A 16,844-nucleotide genomic window follows, 5' to 3' on the forward strand; every position below is an offset into this window, starting at 1 on the left:
TTAACAGAATTCGTGCCCAGTACTACGGCTACCGAACACCATTTTTGATGAACCGACAAGATTGAATACAAGTAAACAAAAACAATACGAGGTACAATACACGGAATTCTGGAAGTAAAAGATTTATTTTTCGGAAGCCGAGTTGCACTTGCACAAACGATCGCGCGTTAGCTCCGGTGGCAGCAAAAATCTAGCAGCCGACGTGAAGTTAGAAACACGCGCGAAAATGTTGACCTATACTTCCTGGGTCAAACTGCGCACTGTGATGCGCACTGGAATTCAGGGAGAAACAGCGTTAGAAAGATGGTCGTATAAACGCTGATTCTGTCGGATCGTGATTCATGTTGCTGTTTTGAATCATGATTCAAATCGTGATTCCAATCATGATTCTGGGTTGAGGTCGCATAAACGCAGCCCTAGCTTCATCTTATTCTGCTTTTGCTCTTTGTATTCTATTTATGTCTTTTTTTTCAAATCCTCTAGATACTTTTTCCTCCATTTCATTACTGTGCATTATTTGTTTTATGCATGCATTAGCTTCACTAGTATGCATCTACCTGATAATACAAATGCATATAGTAAAACTTTTACGATTCATACAATCCCCTTTTTTCATATGAACAGATATTTCTCCTTTTATTTCTGGAAAATTACAAAAGATGTAATTTTTAAGCTTTCTTCCTCTCCATCTCTCAATGAATACTATAAATACTCCCTCTCACACACAGTATCAATCTCTTTGTCTCTCTCTCTCCCATGTGTTTTGTCCGTCTTTCTCTCCTACCACCCCCCCCCCCTCCCTCTCCCCTCCCCCTTGTCGACTCTCTCTCTCCCATGTGTATTGTGTCAGTCTTTCTCCCTATCTCTCCCCCTCATTTTCTCCTTCTCATCCCCTCCCTCCCCCTCCTCCTCCTCTTCCTCTTCCCTCTCCCCTTCTCTCTCTCTGTCCCTCTCTCTTTTTCTTCCTCTCCCTCTTCCTGATTGAGTATACATGAACATGTATAAACTGCATTGTTCCATATCTATACATCCATTAAACCATCTATCACTATTTATCCATTAACCATCTATTCACTCTTGTGGTCTAATGGTTCTGACTCTCGCCTTTCAAACACAGTGTCGTGGGTTTGAATCCTACCCATGGCGTGTTTTCCTTCAGCAAGAAATTTATCTACACTGTGCTGCACTCGACCCAAGTGAAGTGAATGGGTACCTTGCAGGAATAATTCCTTGCATGCACTGAGCGCCGGTGATGGTAGCTTGAGCTAAAGCCAGGGTAATAATTCCTTGCATGCACTGAGCGCCGGTGATGGTAGCTCGAGCTAAAGCCGGGGTAATAATAACAAGTGCTTTGTATCCTCAGTCGTGGGTTTGAATCCTAGCCATGGCGTGTTTCCTTCAGCAAGAAATTTATCTACACTGTGCTGCACTCGACCCAGGTGAAGTGAATGGGTACCTGGCAGGATTAATTCCTTGCAAGCGCTGAGCGCCTGTGATGGTAGCTAGAGCTAAAGTCGGAGTAATAATAGCAATCGCTTTGTATCCTCAGGCAAAAAGCGCTATATAAATCCAGCAATTATTATTATCATTATCAATGTCTCTATCAGAGTGTCTACATATCTCTCATTCTTTCCCTCAGACTAGTCACAACTACGAAACCGATTCCAATATGACAGATGGTAATAACATAATACATTTGGCCCCATCTTACAAAGAGTTACGATCGATCTGATCAACTACAAATATGGAAGGCCAGCAACGTCAACATATAAAATCCATGATTGTTCAATTTTTTTTCTAGATATAATGTATATTCATACATTCATCGTTCTCTTGAAGATTCATAGCGATTCTCTGTGTTTATGAAGGACATTGTGCAAATTTCCTTAGAAAAATTATAGTATGGATGGATTTCCATAAAGTTGAGATTGATTGAATCAATTGTAACTTACAAAGAGTTGCAATTGATCCAATCAACTACAAATACGGAAGGCCAGCAATGTCAACATATGAAATGCATGTTTGTTCAAAAAAAAAATTCTAAATATAATGTATATTCATACATTCATCATTCTCTTGAAGATTCAAAGTGATTCTCTTTGTTTACTAAAGGAGATTGTGCAAATTTCCTTAGAAAAAAATAATGGTATGGATAAATTTCCATAAAGCTGAGATTGATTGGATCAATCCTAACTGATAAAAAGTTGTGATTGGTCCGATCAATCGCAGCTTTGGACGGCCAACAACGTCAACATATAAAATGCTTGTTCGTTCAATAAATTTTCTAGATATGAATGAATATCTAGGAATTCATTGATTTCTTGACAATTTGGTGTGTTCTCCTTTGTTCACAAAGGACATTTTACAAATTTCCTGTAGGAGACATTATGACACTGATGGATTTCCATAGAGTTACGATTGATTGGATCAACATAACTCTTTGTAAGATGGGGTCGGGCCTGTCTGGAGTCAGTTTCGCGTTTGTGTCTGAGCATGGACTTAATACTTAGTAGGACCATGCTCAAAATTAACCAATGCAAAAACATCATCAAAACACCCCTTCCCATTTAAATATCACTTAAATGATTAACAATGACAATATAATAGCAATCATTCTTACATTACCACTTCAACAAGATTATTGACTGTAGCATCTGGGAAAAGACCACTCAAAATAGACTAAAGAGGTTAAGCCTCCATTGTGTTTTTGTCATAGGACAAGCCCTATTGTACTCCAAGAGGATTAATTGGAGTTGAGGGTGTAAAAGTGAGAAAGTGACTTCCTAATCTTTAGCCAGGAGTCAAGTGTTTGTCCATTAGGCGCTTTAAGTATTCGCAATAACAAACACTAATCAATGGATAAGGAATTATATAGTTGTTTTCTTCAAAATACTTAGAACCTCTGATTCTTTTAAAAAGAAAAAAAATTAGCAAATTCGCCAGCAATAGACGGAAAAGGTTTGATGAAGTGATAAGTATCCTGACATTAATTTCACACCAGAGGAATTTCAACATTTAAGAATAAAATATCAAAACAATACCCAATAATGTACGATCAGTAAGATATTTGTATTACTTGGGATATTATATATAATGTAGTATATATTTTATATAGAATATCAAAACAATTCCCAATAATGTACAGCCAGTAAAGTATTAATTATCCCTTGCGATATATGATTATATGAATATTCATTCAAAGGCATTGTAGTGTCGGTATTATGTAATTTACAGAGTCTGAAGTTGTAAGACTATACACACTCATGTCCTGTAGCTGCTGCTTATCTGACACACATTGGGTTTGAATTCTAGTCTTAACTCTAAGCACTGTATCATTGGTGCCAATGATTTAAGTGCCAAATTTGAGTCTGTGTTTTGACTACTGTCATGTTTCACTCAATTAACATCACACCAAATTTACGCAAGGTTTAATTGATTCATTGAGTATTGGGGTGGAAATATAGTCTCCACTCTAAGCATGGTATATTGGTGCCAATATTTGAATTGCCAAATTTGAAATGCCAATTGTAATGATATGGAGTTATGCCAGGCAAGTACACAGTGTGAACACTCCCTTGGTCATTGTATTTGAAATCACTCAAGTGTTATGTACCAACTGTTGTAATGCAGGGATGCCAGTGAATGTACTAGCGCATTGAATTCCACACTCAGTCTTATAATTGTACATAGGCACACATGTACTAGGGTTAAGGTGACACAACAGTTTCAACTAGAGTATAGACCAGTTCGCAGTTACTTCACAGACAATTTCTTTCATTATGATAGGCAGATTTCAAAGCTATTGCGTAAGCTTGCCTTACATAGCAGGATGAAGAAATTGCATAGACCAGGTGACTAGAATAACATACCAATGAACACTGTATGAAAGGTATTTGTTGCATTCCTACTTTAAATGCATATCATAGCATGTTGCACAATGTACTTGGCAAACTGTGAAATACCAGTGTTCGTGGATGCATTGTTGTTTTTTGTGGATATAGGTGAAAACCACAATTCAAAAGAATATATAAATAATCAAGACATCAAAGTTGGTGCTTATCTCATTAGATTTTAAACCACCAGGTCACTTTAGTACTAATGACCTTCCTCTGATCATGCGTAGAATCTTTTGATCATGCACAGAAAGGAACTACGAACTGGCTTATTGACATGGTGGCAGCAGTGGGATGGTGACAGTAATTGACACCAATCTTAAGTGCCAAATTTGAGTCTGTGTTCGCAGACTACTTTCATGTTCCACTCAATTAGCATCACACTAAATTTACGTAAGGTTTAATTGATTCATTGAGTTACCGAGCTGCCTCTGTCGGGCCGCTGTGGTCGAGACAAAAGTTTGTGGGGCAAGCAAAGTGCTATGACGACAGGCATTTCGAGCGTTAGGCTCTGTGTAAGGGGCTTATATCATGCCTTTAGTTCTCTTACTTATGCACATCAATTTCCTGTCAATAATTTCATACTGTTTGTTATAACTGTCATAACTTTCAAGCCATAACTTTCTTAATTTCAGAATTTATGCTTTTATATTCCGGCTACAAACTTACTTACTTAGCACATAAAGAATATGATCATGAATAATGGATGCTAAATAAGGCAAGCATACATGAATAGCTTCACAAATATACCAACAAATAAATACATTTCTTTCTACTGCAGAAATGGAATTATAATAACAACGCAGTTCTTGTATAGTGCATATCACATTATGTCATAACGTCCCTATGCGCTTCCAACACACTTGAATATTAATACCCTGGCTTTAGCCCCCGGGGGGGGGCACTCGACCAAAAAAGTGGTAGGGGTGTGCCGCGGGCGAGACAAAAAACGGGGGCCTTGGAGCGGGCTTATTGTAAAAAGGAGGGTCCTCGGAACGGGCTTCGGAACTACAATTTTGTGAAAACGGGGGTCCTTGGAACGGATCGCCAGCATGTGAGTACGTGCGTATGCACCCCTATGGAACGGGTATGCGTGCATGATGCAGCTAGCGCGGCCTCCCCCGGGTGCGCTCGTGCCGAAGACGATGCATCGGACAGCGCTCGGCGGCCGCTTTTCACCAAAATTGCAGCAGATCAATGCGACCGGAGCGGCGTAACAAAAAATATGCGAAGCTTTGGAGCGGATTTCTTTCTTCTTTTTTCTCGATAAGAACAAAATGCTATGCCTTGGAGCGGCTTTCTTTGTTTTTTTCTCAATAAGACAAAAATGCTATGCCTTGGAACGGAAATTTGGGTGTAAAAATGGGGGTCCCCTCCGCGGCACATACCCACTATGCATTATATACTGAGTGCCCCCCCCCCCCCCGCTTTAGCCCCACAGCCTTTTAAAGCACGATGGCATTTCAAGGAATAAATTTACCTCACCTGGGTTGAGTGCAGCACAATGTGGATGAGTTTATTGCTGAAGGAAATCACGCCATGGCTGGGATTCGAACCAACAACCCTCTGTTTCAAAGTCAGAAGACTAATCCACTGGGCCACAACGCTCCATAATTATGTTCCTTTTGAAATGCAATAATACTGGTCCATTAAAAAATAGCCTCCCTCCCTAACCTTTCTTTTTAGGCTCCCTCCTTCCATTTATAGAGTGGGCTATAAATGGGTGATTTTTGGTTTTACTGTGGGAACAGTTTTTTTGTGTTCCTTTTACCTTATCTCAACATGACATGACAATATTTTTTGTCTCGGGTCCGAGAAAAAAGTGTGCCGGGCCAAAATCCAAAATGGCCGCCAAAACCCCCCAAAATGACAGTTTTTGCCACAACTTCTTTATTTGGTGGTCTTTTGCTCTGGTTTTGGTGTCTATTCATATGTTTTAAGGGGCAGGCAATTCGTTTTTTTTATAATTACATGTAGTACTTTTAAACCATTATTTGTAGAGTTAAAAGGTAATTATACCTATCTTTTTCAATTTTTATAGCCTTTTTTCAGCCAAAAAGTAGATTTTATCAAATACATCCTGCCTGTGCAGAGTCACAGATGAAACTGCCGCTTTTTGTTCACCAATTTTCGACAAAGACTGGTTTGTCATGAAGGGCTTTTGCCAATACATTCCCTATGTTCTAGAAGGTGTCTGTGTAGTGGTTGCAAACACTCTCTATTATTGATCCAAGAGTAGCAGACTGGGTAATTGGGTAATGTACAGATCAATGGTTAATAAGAGGAACAGAGATAATTGATCTAATCTAATGAAAAGGCCCCAATAGTAGGTATTCAACACACTAAGAAATCAAGGTGCAAATGGGGTGTACGATACGTGCATACATGTACACCTTGCAATACCAACCTATTAGGGGTGTACATGTGCACCCCTAGGGGTACTCGTATAGGGACAAGCCTGTGCACCCCTAGGGGTGTAAAATTGAACCAGAAATTCTTAGCATGAATGATGAAAAAGTTCAATACAAATTTAGACCCCCCCCCTAAAAAAAGTACACCTCTGGCAGTCTCTCCTGCATTATGCGATTCAACATAGCAGCAGCGCTGACTTTGAAAACAACTATTCACAAAAAATATATGATAATAAAATACTATGATCATTATAAACTGTAAATGACCTTTGACCTGACTCCGGCAAGAGGATCAATAGGCGGTTTCAGACCGCCTCGAAGTTCGCCAGTTCCAGGTATTCTCTGATCGGGAAATTTACCCCGATCAGAAAATACCAGGTATTTTGGTAATGTGAAAGCAAACTACGCGTAATTTCCCCGAAAGAAAATACCCGCTAAATAGTAGGTACTTGGCGAAATTACGAGAACTTTCGTGGGGATTTTTCCAAGGTCGCAGGTATTTTGGCGATGTGAAAGCAAATTACGGGAACTTTTATCCCAGCGTGTCGTTGGGCGCGGCGGCGTGGGTGGCTGCTGGGCTAGTGATTTTGAATCTCCCGCCTTGCCTGCTTATCAGACCACACTGCGCATGCTCGTAACTTCGGGGACTTATCCCGAAGGATGTGTTTCGGGGCGGTGTGAATGCAGGAATAATTAACGGGTATTTTTTAGCCTTAAAAAGTTCTCGTAATTTAACAGGGATTCTTGTGATCTAGGCGGTTTGAAACCACCTATTGGTACCTGATTACTCTTATATCCAAGTTTCATGAACGAGATCCACATACTTTCATAGTTATCGCAATTCAGCAAATACCCCCAACATGGCCAAAGTTCATTGACCTAAATGAACTTTGATCTTGATCACGTGACCTAAATCTCGGGCAGGATGTTCCGTGATATACTATTGCCCTCATGTCGGAAGCTTCCTGAACTAGATACCTATACTTTCAAAGTTTTGAAGACATTTTAAAAACCTGACCTTGGTTAAGATTTTGATGTAAATTCACAAACATGGTCGACCCTAAATAAACTTTGACCTAGGTCATATGACCCAAGACTCGGGCAAAAAGTTCAGTAATACTTTATTACCCTTATGTCCAAGTTGAATGAACTAGGTCCATATTTCCTAAGTTATGATGACCTTTCCAAAACTTAGCCTTGGTTAAGATTTCAATGTTGCGGCCGCCATCAGAAAAACAGTGCCTACAGTGTATCTACTTGCTCTACTATGCAAGGGAGACAAAAAGGGATTGAATATTTTCAGTGATTTTTTTTTATTATTTGCTCAATCACATGATACAGTAATCTCTGCAAATACAATATATTTAAAATCTTACATGAGGTAAAATCTTTTTAAAAATACCTCACAAACTTATTTATGGTAAACTGCAAATCAATCCGAATCGATGCTTTCCGTACATCATGATCAAACTTAAGAAATAATAATTCAATTCAATAAGAAAAAAAAAACTGCATGCTTTATATAAAACAGAAAAATAAAATGAAACATGCCTCTAAATTTTACAGTAATATTCAATATCTATGGGAATTCAATTTCATAAATTGCAGAAATGGTAAATTAGGAATTTCTTCCTTTACTCGATGCTTTAAATCAGCTTAAAGCTAATTCTAATCAGAAAACACCACCCTAATCTCATAAGCCAGCTTTAAATCAACATTCATGGAGTGGGATTATTTTTTTTATCTTTTACCAATGCACTTGTGTCAAATAAAATAAGTGTAGGGAATTCCCCTGGAATATACATGTTCAAATATATTCAATGCACTTACTACCTCAGTCACATTTGATCTACAACAGCCATAGAGCTAGTCAAAAACAGCCATTTAACAGCTTTTGCAATAGATACATATAGGTGGTTTGAATAAAAATGGAAAAAACCCAGCTGTTTCCAACTTGCCACCATAGACCAAATGTGACAGAGGTATACATGTAAAATTTGACATGTAAAAGGAAATTTAATGAACCAGCAAAATTGTTTTGTTTAAGACACAAAAGAAGAATAGATGGGAAGAATAGATGGAAAACATTTTTCGTAAAAAATAAAACTAATTTATAAGAAAACTGGTTGCATTAAAATACACCAGAAATATACTTATCAATATAAAAAAAAACATCTAGCAAAACATTTAAAATGATAACCCTACAACATTTTCAAATGAACCACAGGGAATGTCCATACCACAGTTACAATTTTTTCAAGACAATTAAAGGCTTTCTTTTTCATTTGTTCTAATACTGCAAATAGCATAACTCAACATTGTGGACAGTTTGATATTACACATTTTAGTTTTAAAAGGTAAAAGATAAGTGGCCCCCTCCCCCCTTCCCCCCAGAATAATCATGAAGTTTTGTTCAGCTTCAAATCCATGCTTTTTTATGAACCAAAAGATAACAATTTTCCATGATAAAATGTTATTTAATCGCGCTAACATTCTCTGAAAGAAACAAGTGAACTTTCACTCAGTTTTAAATTCTCTCTGTAGTGACTCAATTTGAGTGAATTGATAGTGAACACAAATTCACTCAACAGATTAAGTCTCTTGCAATCTACTGAATCTTATATTCACACCCTTGAGTTCAGTGTGGCAAACGTGGATGAATGCCTTACCAAGTGATGTTCAATAGGATTTACTTCCCGAATCTTACGATCAACTGCAGTCAAGAGGTATATCCACTAGGCAAAAGAGCTCTTACATGAATACAATACTGAATGAAAATAGTTAAAAGTTTAGGACTAAAACTTTCTTAATGAGTAGGACAAAAACTTCCTTAATGAGTAAAGTAAATTCAATCTTTACTAAATGAAATATCCAGTGAGAAACAAGTTTTCAGTGGTGGGAGGAGTCGGGAGAGCATTCATGGCATTTCAAAATTTTCACAAGTGTTTAAGTGGCACATCAATGGCAAAATTTTTCTGTGTCTTCCTCTTAACCATCTTCTTCTTCTTTGTTTCTATTAAAACTAACTTTTCAAGGTGGTCGAGTTGCCCTTTAACAATTCCCAGAAACCATTCTGTGCTTTAACCAAAACGAAAAGTGAGAGAAGTCTCGGGGAAAGGAGTTCCAAAACAAATACAAAAGCCGGGTGGGTTTCACAACCCCGCTTTAATCAGGGCAAAAATCGCAAAGTAGACTTGTCCAGGGGCTCTGCGCCGGTCCCTCTGCAACTTAGATAAACACCGCTAAAAGGCTGAAACAAAAATTGGCAAGACATCCCTCCCTCTTCCCATTCTCCTGCCGCTTCTTCAACTCCTTCACGCCTCTCTAACTCGTGTCTTTTAATCAAAGTAGCGATTTCTAAATGGGGTGCCGAGGTTAAAGCCGGGCTCCCTTATGAGTTGGGAGGCTGGGAGGACGCAAACAGAGCCGGGCCGGATGGGGACGGAGATAAAAACGGGACAATCTTTTAGATGCTTTTAACGAAAGAGACGTGGAGTAGGGAAATGAGATAGGGTGTTGCAAAGGTCATTGCGAAGATGATCTCTTGCGATTTGGTGAAGGGAAAAAGAAGAACCCGGGGAAACAGGAAAGTTTCCGCCTCCAGGCCATATGGTTGCTAAATCTCTCCATGCCATACAGTAGAGATGGGAGCCTTGATAATTTGATATTCGTTTGAGATTACTCTTTCATTTGAGATCAAAATCAGCATCGAACTGCCAGAGTACTGTCTCTCATGCATTCAATGGCATTTTCATCACAAGTTAAAAGACTGTCATTTCTAAATTACTGTATGGTATATCACTTTACTATGACTCGATTTAACTTTACATGCCATAAATCCACATTGTATTGAGAAATGATAGAACAAAAACCTATCTTAGTTTTGTGTAATAGATAAGCATTTTCCAATGACCCCAGTGAATGATTAGTCTGCTGTGCAAACCCTTCACACGAGTTAAGGGTCTGAATGTGCAGTCTATAATGCCTTGTGTACTTAAGGCCCTCTCACTCGGGATTGAAACAGCAAGTTTGGTATATGCTAGTCTTTGCATGGAGACCCACTTGTTGCACAAATTTTCAATCAGGGTCTGTGCCTGCAGACTAGTCAATGATACCATGCAGATAGAGCTTTGGTTAAAATAAATTTCAATTCACCATCATGATGACCATAGAATATCTGAATGCAGATAATAATTCCCAAATCTGATTAACATTTTTGGTCACAAGACTTCTCGACTATAATCTGTATTGTCCTATGTAAAAAAAAAATCTGACACACAAAAATACTTTTTTGTGTAGCAGTCTTACAAAAATGCGAAACAAATTTCTATGCAAAACTAGAAGAAATATTTCCGCTATGATGGTAGCTCATGTAACAATTTCATGACTTCAATATTATTGGTGAAATTTATACTTTAGTTGCATTCTACATATCTATGATAGATATTATCATCAACGGTCATCCAAATCGTCGTATCAGTCAATTTAAGTCAAAAAATCTATTTTGAGATTTTTCCAGAAAATGCAAATACAAGTCCTACTCTATTCATAACTGAATTTCTAGGCAGCAAATTTCTTTTATTTTCTGAAATATGAGAGGATTTTCATGGCGATGCCATACAAATTTTTAATAAAATGCGCAAATCCCATTGGAAGCGTGTACTGTAACAGAACGATACAACGTTTTGACTGACCACGATTTCAATGCGCGTGGTTAGCCAAACCATAGTATCGGCACTAGGCACTGCATTGACTTTGCATATGAAAAGCCATACAACGTTTTGACTGATCTCGCGCACTGACATAACAGTCAGTCAAAACGTTGTATCGTTTTTTCCCCATGGCAATTTTGTACAGGGAAAATCTAAGCCGCTCCAACCAAAATTACAAGCATGTATAGCTCTTTTGCCATATTTTCTCAGATCCTTAGTTTTGTGTAAAAATAAAGATACCAATGTCAAGAAATTTTCTTTTCTCAGTATAAAGATACCACATTCATTTTTTAAGGAACTTAATAGTCTGTTCTTTAAATTGCTTTGGTGGTAATGATAGGGTTAAGAGATCATTTATGTGTAATGATTATACTCAGTGTGGACTAAAGATGATTGATCCTTATTCATTTGCTCTATCCCCAAAAATGACATGGGTCAAACACCTACTTGATGATAATTTTGAGTCTGTTTGGAAATCAATTGAAATCTCAGCTCTAGAAAAATTTCATAGTGATCCTAATATTTTGTGGAAATCATATGCCCCAGAAACCGTTTTACAATCTTTAGGTAATTCCCAAATTGCAGATTCGCTTCGTTCATGGTATTATTTCAGAGAATATGCTTCTATAGAATCATTTCATTGTAAATTTTCTGAGATGGGGCATTGCCAATTCTTATGGTTTAATAGATTAATTCGATCAAAATCCAAAAAATACTTCTATTATGAATCTTGGCATGAGAAGAATGTTGTTGTAATTTCAGACTTATTAGACTTATAGGAGAAAATACAATTTTTTAATGAAAAATATTCCAATGGAGTGGTTTAATAGAACAGTTTTGACTAATGTACACGTTCATGATATTTTGATTACTAAACTGATTACTGCGAAAAAAGTACCATGTTATGCCTATAAAATTTTGAATGTGCAATATCTTCCAGATAGACGGTACAACTACTGGAATGAATGCCTATCAATCCCTGTACCCACTTTGTGGGAAAAGGTACATAAAGCCAATTTCTTTTGTACTATCGATACTAAACTCCGTTCCTTTTACTTTAAGATTTTTCATAATACTATAGCTCTAAATGCATTTCTGTATAAAATCAAAAGGAAAGATTTACCAAACTGTACATTTTGTGATAATGAAGAGGAATCAATAATTCATCTGTTCTGTGACTGTGATAAGGTTACCCCAATTTGGAATCTTCTATTGACTATGATAAAAAAACATATTTCAGATTTCAATCTCACTAATTTTCAAAAATTGTTTGGTGTATCAACGGATAGATTTGTTACTTACCTTTTACTATTGGCCAAATATTATATTTATATTTGTAAATTCAAGAACACCTTACCAAATGTGGATTTATTTAAAAGTTTTGTGAAGAAACAAAAGGAAATTGAGCATCACCTAGCCAAGAAAAGAAACAAACTCACTGTACACTTTAAGAAGTGGCGATTTGATATATGATTTTTATTTTAGATACAGGTAGTTCCCCCTTTTCCATTCTTGTTTTTGTATCTTAAATTGAGACTTGTACAATGCACAGAGTAATATGCTACAATTGATTATACATGTAAATTTATCTCGATGTGTATTCCCTTTAGAGTAACCTGTATCGTCCAATGTTTTATTTTGATTTATGTCACCCTTTTTATTTTTTTTTTTCCATTTATTTTTTTATTTCATCTTTGTTTTGTGATTTTACTGCTTTTGAACTGTTTCAAATCATTCCAATTACCTGCAAATATTGTGATTATATGTGATTTTGAATACCAATAAAACACATAATTAAAAAAAAAAAGAAATTTTCTTGGTCTTTCTTACCATGTATTTTTTGGCTGGGGAACTACGTGTGAAAATTGTAGTATACTTTGAAGTCGATTTTCTCTGAAATGGGTTTGCACCATTGTATGTTCATCTATAATCCACTTTCAATGTTTTCTGAGAAAATGAAGGATTAGGTCAGAAGGTGCAAAACGTCAGACATCGTAAATCTAACAGAAAGAGGGTACTTGAGCTGTTCTGTTTGAACTGGGACAGTGTATGACTCCCTGACATTTTGATATATTTTGGTTTTACCAGCTAAAAAAAACAAAACTTTTTAGTAATCTAATCCTGACAATACTTCCTTCAATAGGGGAATTTCAAAGAAAATCCTTTGAAAATCATTTCTTTCTACATACCAATGACCAAAATATTCTTCTCCAGACTTACGTCTAACATACTGCGCAATACTTTGGTTTCAAATATGAAACGCAAAGCACAAAGGTATTGAATCACTTAAGGTGATACATTAAAACCATAGACAACCCTTCAACAAGTGGAATGCCTCTGGCCGTCTCACCTGCATCACGCGGTTCAATATAGCAGCAGTGCTGACTTTGAATACTACTCTAACTCGCACAAGATGTTCAGTGATACATGGTTACTCTTATGTCCACTTTTTATGAACTAGACCAATAAACTTACAGAGATATGATGGTTATTCAACAAAAAACCCCAACATGGCCAAAGTTCATTGACCTTACATGACCTTTGACCTTAATCATGTGACCTGAAACTCGCACAGGATGTTCAGTGATACTTGATTACTCTTATGTACAAGTTTCATGAATCAGATCCATAAACTTTCAAAGTTATGATGGTAATTCAACAGATACACCCAATTCGGCCAAAGTTCATTGACCTTTGACCTTGGTCATGTGACCTGAAACGCGCACAGGATGTTAAGTGATACTTGATTACTCTAATGTCCAAGTTTAATGAACTAGACCAATAAACTTTCAAAGTTATGATGGTAATTCAACAGATACCCCGATTCGGCCAAAGTTCATTGACCCTAAATGACCTTTGACCTTAATCATGAGACCTGAAACTTGCACAAAATTTTCAGTGATGCTTGATTACTATTATGTCCAAGTTTCATGAATCAGATCCATAAACTTTCAAAGTTATGATGGGAATTCAACAGATATCCCCAATTCGGCCAAAGTTCATTGACCCTAAATGACCTTTGACCTTGGTCATGTTACATGAAACTCATGCAGGATGTTCAGTGATACTTGATTAACCTTATGTCCAAGTTTCATGAACTAGGTCCATATATTTTCTAAGTTATGACATCATTTCAAAAACTTAACCTCAGGTTAAGATTTGATGTTGACGCCGCCGCCGCCGCCGCCGTCAGAAAAGCGGCGCCTATAGTCTCACTTTGCTTCGCAGGTGAGACAAAAATGAATTAGGGAGGATCTTTTGGGGGAGGGGGGTCAGCTAACCACATGAATCCCCACACTGAGAGAACCCATAATTAGGAGGGAGGGGCAACTGAGGAGGGCTATTTGTCACTTATTCTGATATTCTTATATCATACTTTCCTCAAAGAATAAGAAATCCATTTGAACTTCAAGCACAGAAAAGAATACCTATATATTTCTTCCTATTACTGCCGAAAAACGAAGGGAGGGGTGATCCACACCTCCCCCCACCCCCCCCCCCCCCCCTTCCTAGTTTGGCCTTGAACTTGTTGAACAGTTTACCTTTGTACTTCCACGAAAAGAATCACTAATTTGATAAATTGATCACAATTATTCAATTCACACTTGCAATTAATTTCAGGTTAGTTGCAAAACTTCCTTAAGAGAAGATATTGATCTTATGAAGATGTGAACCTATTTATAAGCCCATGTATCCACCATGTTAGGTGCTCAATGCATTCTTATATTACCCCGGCTAAGCTTGGCAACATCCCGGTGCTCACAGCTTTTTGAGGAATTATTTCCTGCCAGTACCCATTTACCTCACCTGGGTCGCATGTGGATCAATTAATCGCTGAAGAAAATTCTGCCATGTCTGGCGCTGGAATCCATGACCCTCTGTTTTAAAGTCTGGTGACTGATCCACTGGGCCACAAACTATGCCTCTTTTTTCCACTGGAACCTACCAACAATCGTATGAAAGACATTACACCAAATTACATATTAGCTCTTCCATCTATTTTGGAGAGATGAGGTGGTCAAGTCTTTGAACAAAAAACAAGAAGGTTCAGGGTTCAACGCCCTTTAGTTACATCCATAGGGTGACTACCATTGAAGATAGCTATTCATCAATGATACAAATTTTACCCTTGCACAAATAACATTCAATTTTAGATATTAAAGAGATCAAAATCGTCAATGATTTAACAAACCGGCTTAAAGCTGATCTCCAGTTTTGTGAGATAATCGCTTTCAAACTTTGGCTGTTTTTTTTTCTGATGCACGAAGCTTTGTGCTTTGAAGAAAACTGTTATCTTCTCTGCTGGCAATACTAAATTACACATGAAACACCAGAAGGATGTCAGCCATTTTCTAATGTTTCATGTGTGCAGTTATTGCATACAGGAATTGGAGCTCATATCATTATAAGTCAATAAATGCCTTTATAGCTTCTTTCACAGTGGATCACATGACCATAAATTAACTTTAACATGGTGTCCTCTATTATTTCGTCTGCTGACAAAACAAAATTTCACAAGAAACATTATCGTCGGAGGAGGAGGAAGAGCGTCAGCCATTTTCTAGTGCTTCATGTTCACGCTTATTGCATGTTCATAATTCATGCCACATACAGAAATTGGAGCTCGTATCTTTTTTTTAAAGTCAATTAGTGCTTTTAAAGCTTCTTTTATGATGGATCTACGAGCACGACTTAAGTGCATATTTTTGTCCTGTTATTTTCTCTGGTGACAAAAGAAAGTTACACAAGAAACATTATCGTCGGAGGAAGGATGTTGTCAATTTTCTAGTGTTCTATGTTAACACAACAATGGATACTTATAATGTAATTCATACCGCATGCAGAATTGGAGTTCATACTTTTTCAAGGTCTGTCAAGGCCTTTAAAGCTTCTTTTACAATGGACGGCAAGTCCAAGACTCAACTTGATCTTTGTGTCCTGTTATTTTCTCTGCTGACAAAACAAAATTACATCAGAAACATGATCCAAGGAGAAAAGAATGTCATCTATGTTGACAAAACAATGGACACATATTTCATACCACATACTAGTACATGAATTGAGCTTGTATGTTTAAAAGTCAATTAATGTCTTTAAAGCTTGATGGATCACATGACCACAACTTACATGTAAGTTTATCTTTGTACCCTCTCCTCGACAAAACAAAATTACACCAGAAACACTATAATCAGAGGAGGGAAGAATGTCGGCCATAGTGCCGCAAAAGACACATTTCTTGCATCCACCCTGCAAGGTATTTGTTCTGGGGAGAATCGGAGATCCAAAGTGGTTCCTTTTTCCTCCGTGTGTAACGATTAGATCATGTTCACTGTACGCAAACAAGACTATAACAACTCAAACATCGGTGGCGCCGAGCCTCCTTGAAAAAGGATGAGATCAAAATCCAAAAGCAGGGGGGATTTTATGTTGTAATATTTCATAATTCTTTTTTCTCTCTCTCTCTCTCTCTGCATCTTCATACCTCTCTGTTTCTTTTTATCTCTCTCTTGCCCTCTACCCCTTCACAAGTTCAAGCCCCTCCCTAATCTGACCAATCTTCCTCAATCTCTTAATCACTTTCTCGATATCTTTCTCCCCCTCTCTCCCTCTCCTTTCCTCCTCCCCTCTCACCTTTTCCTTCTTTCTTATCCCTCACCCCTTTGTTTCTCTTTATCTCTCTTCTCACTCTGAGGCCCGTATTCTGAAGTCAGGTTTAACTCTGTCCACGGTCTAACTCTGTGCCAAAATTATGGTAAGCCAAAAGTGTCAAAATTTTTATGAGGTTGTATGTTCCTTATGTTTACTGTGCTCTTTCCTGATTCATCAAT

Source organism: Lytechinus variegatus, chromosome 8 (genome assembly GCF_018143015.1).
Source record: "Lytechinus variegatus isolate NC3 chromosome 8, Lvar_3.0, whole genome shotgun sequence".
NCBI lineage: Eukaryota > Metazoa > Echinodermata > Echinoidea > Temnopleuroida > Toxopneustidae > Lytechinus > Lytechinus variegatus.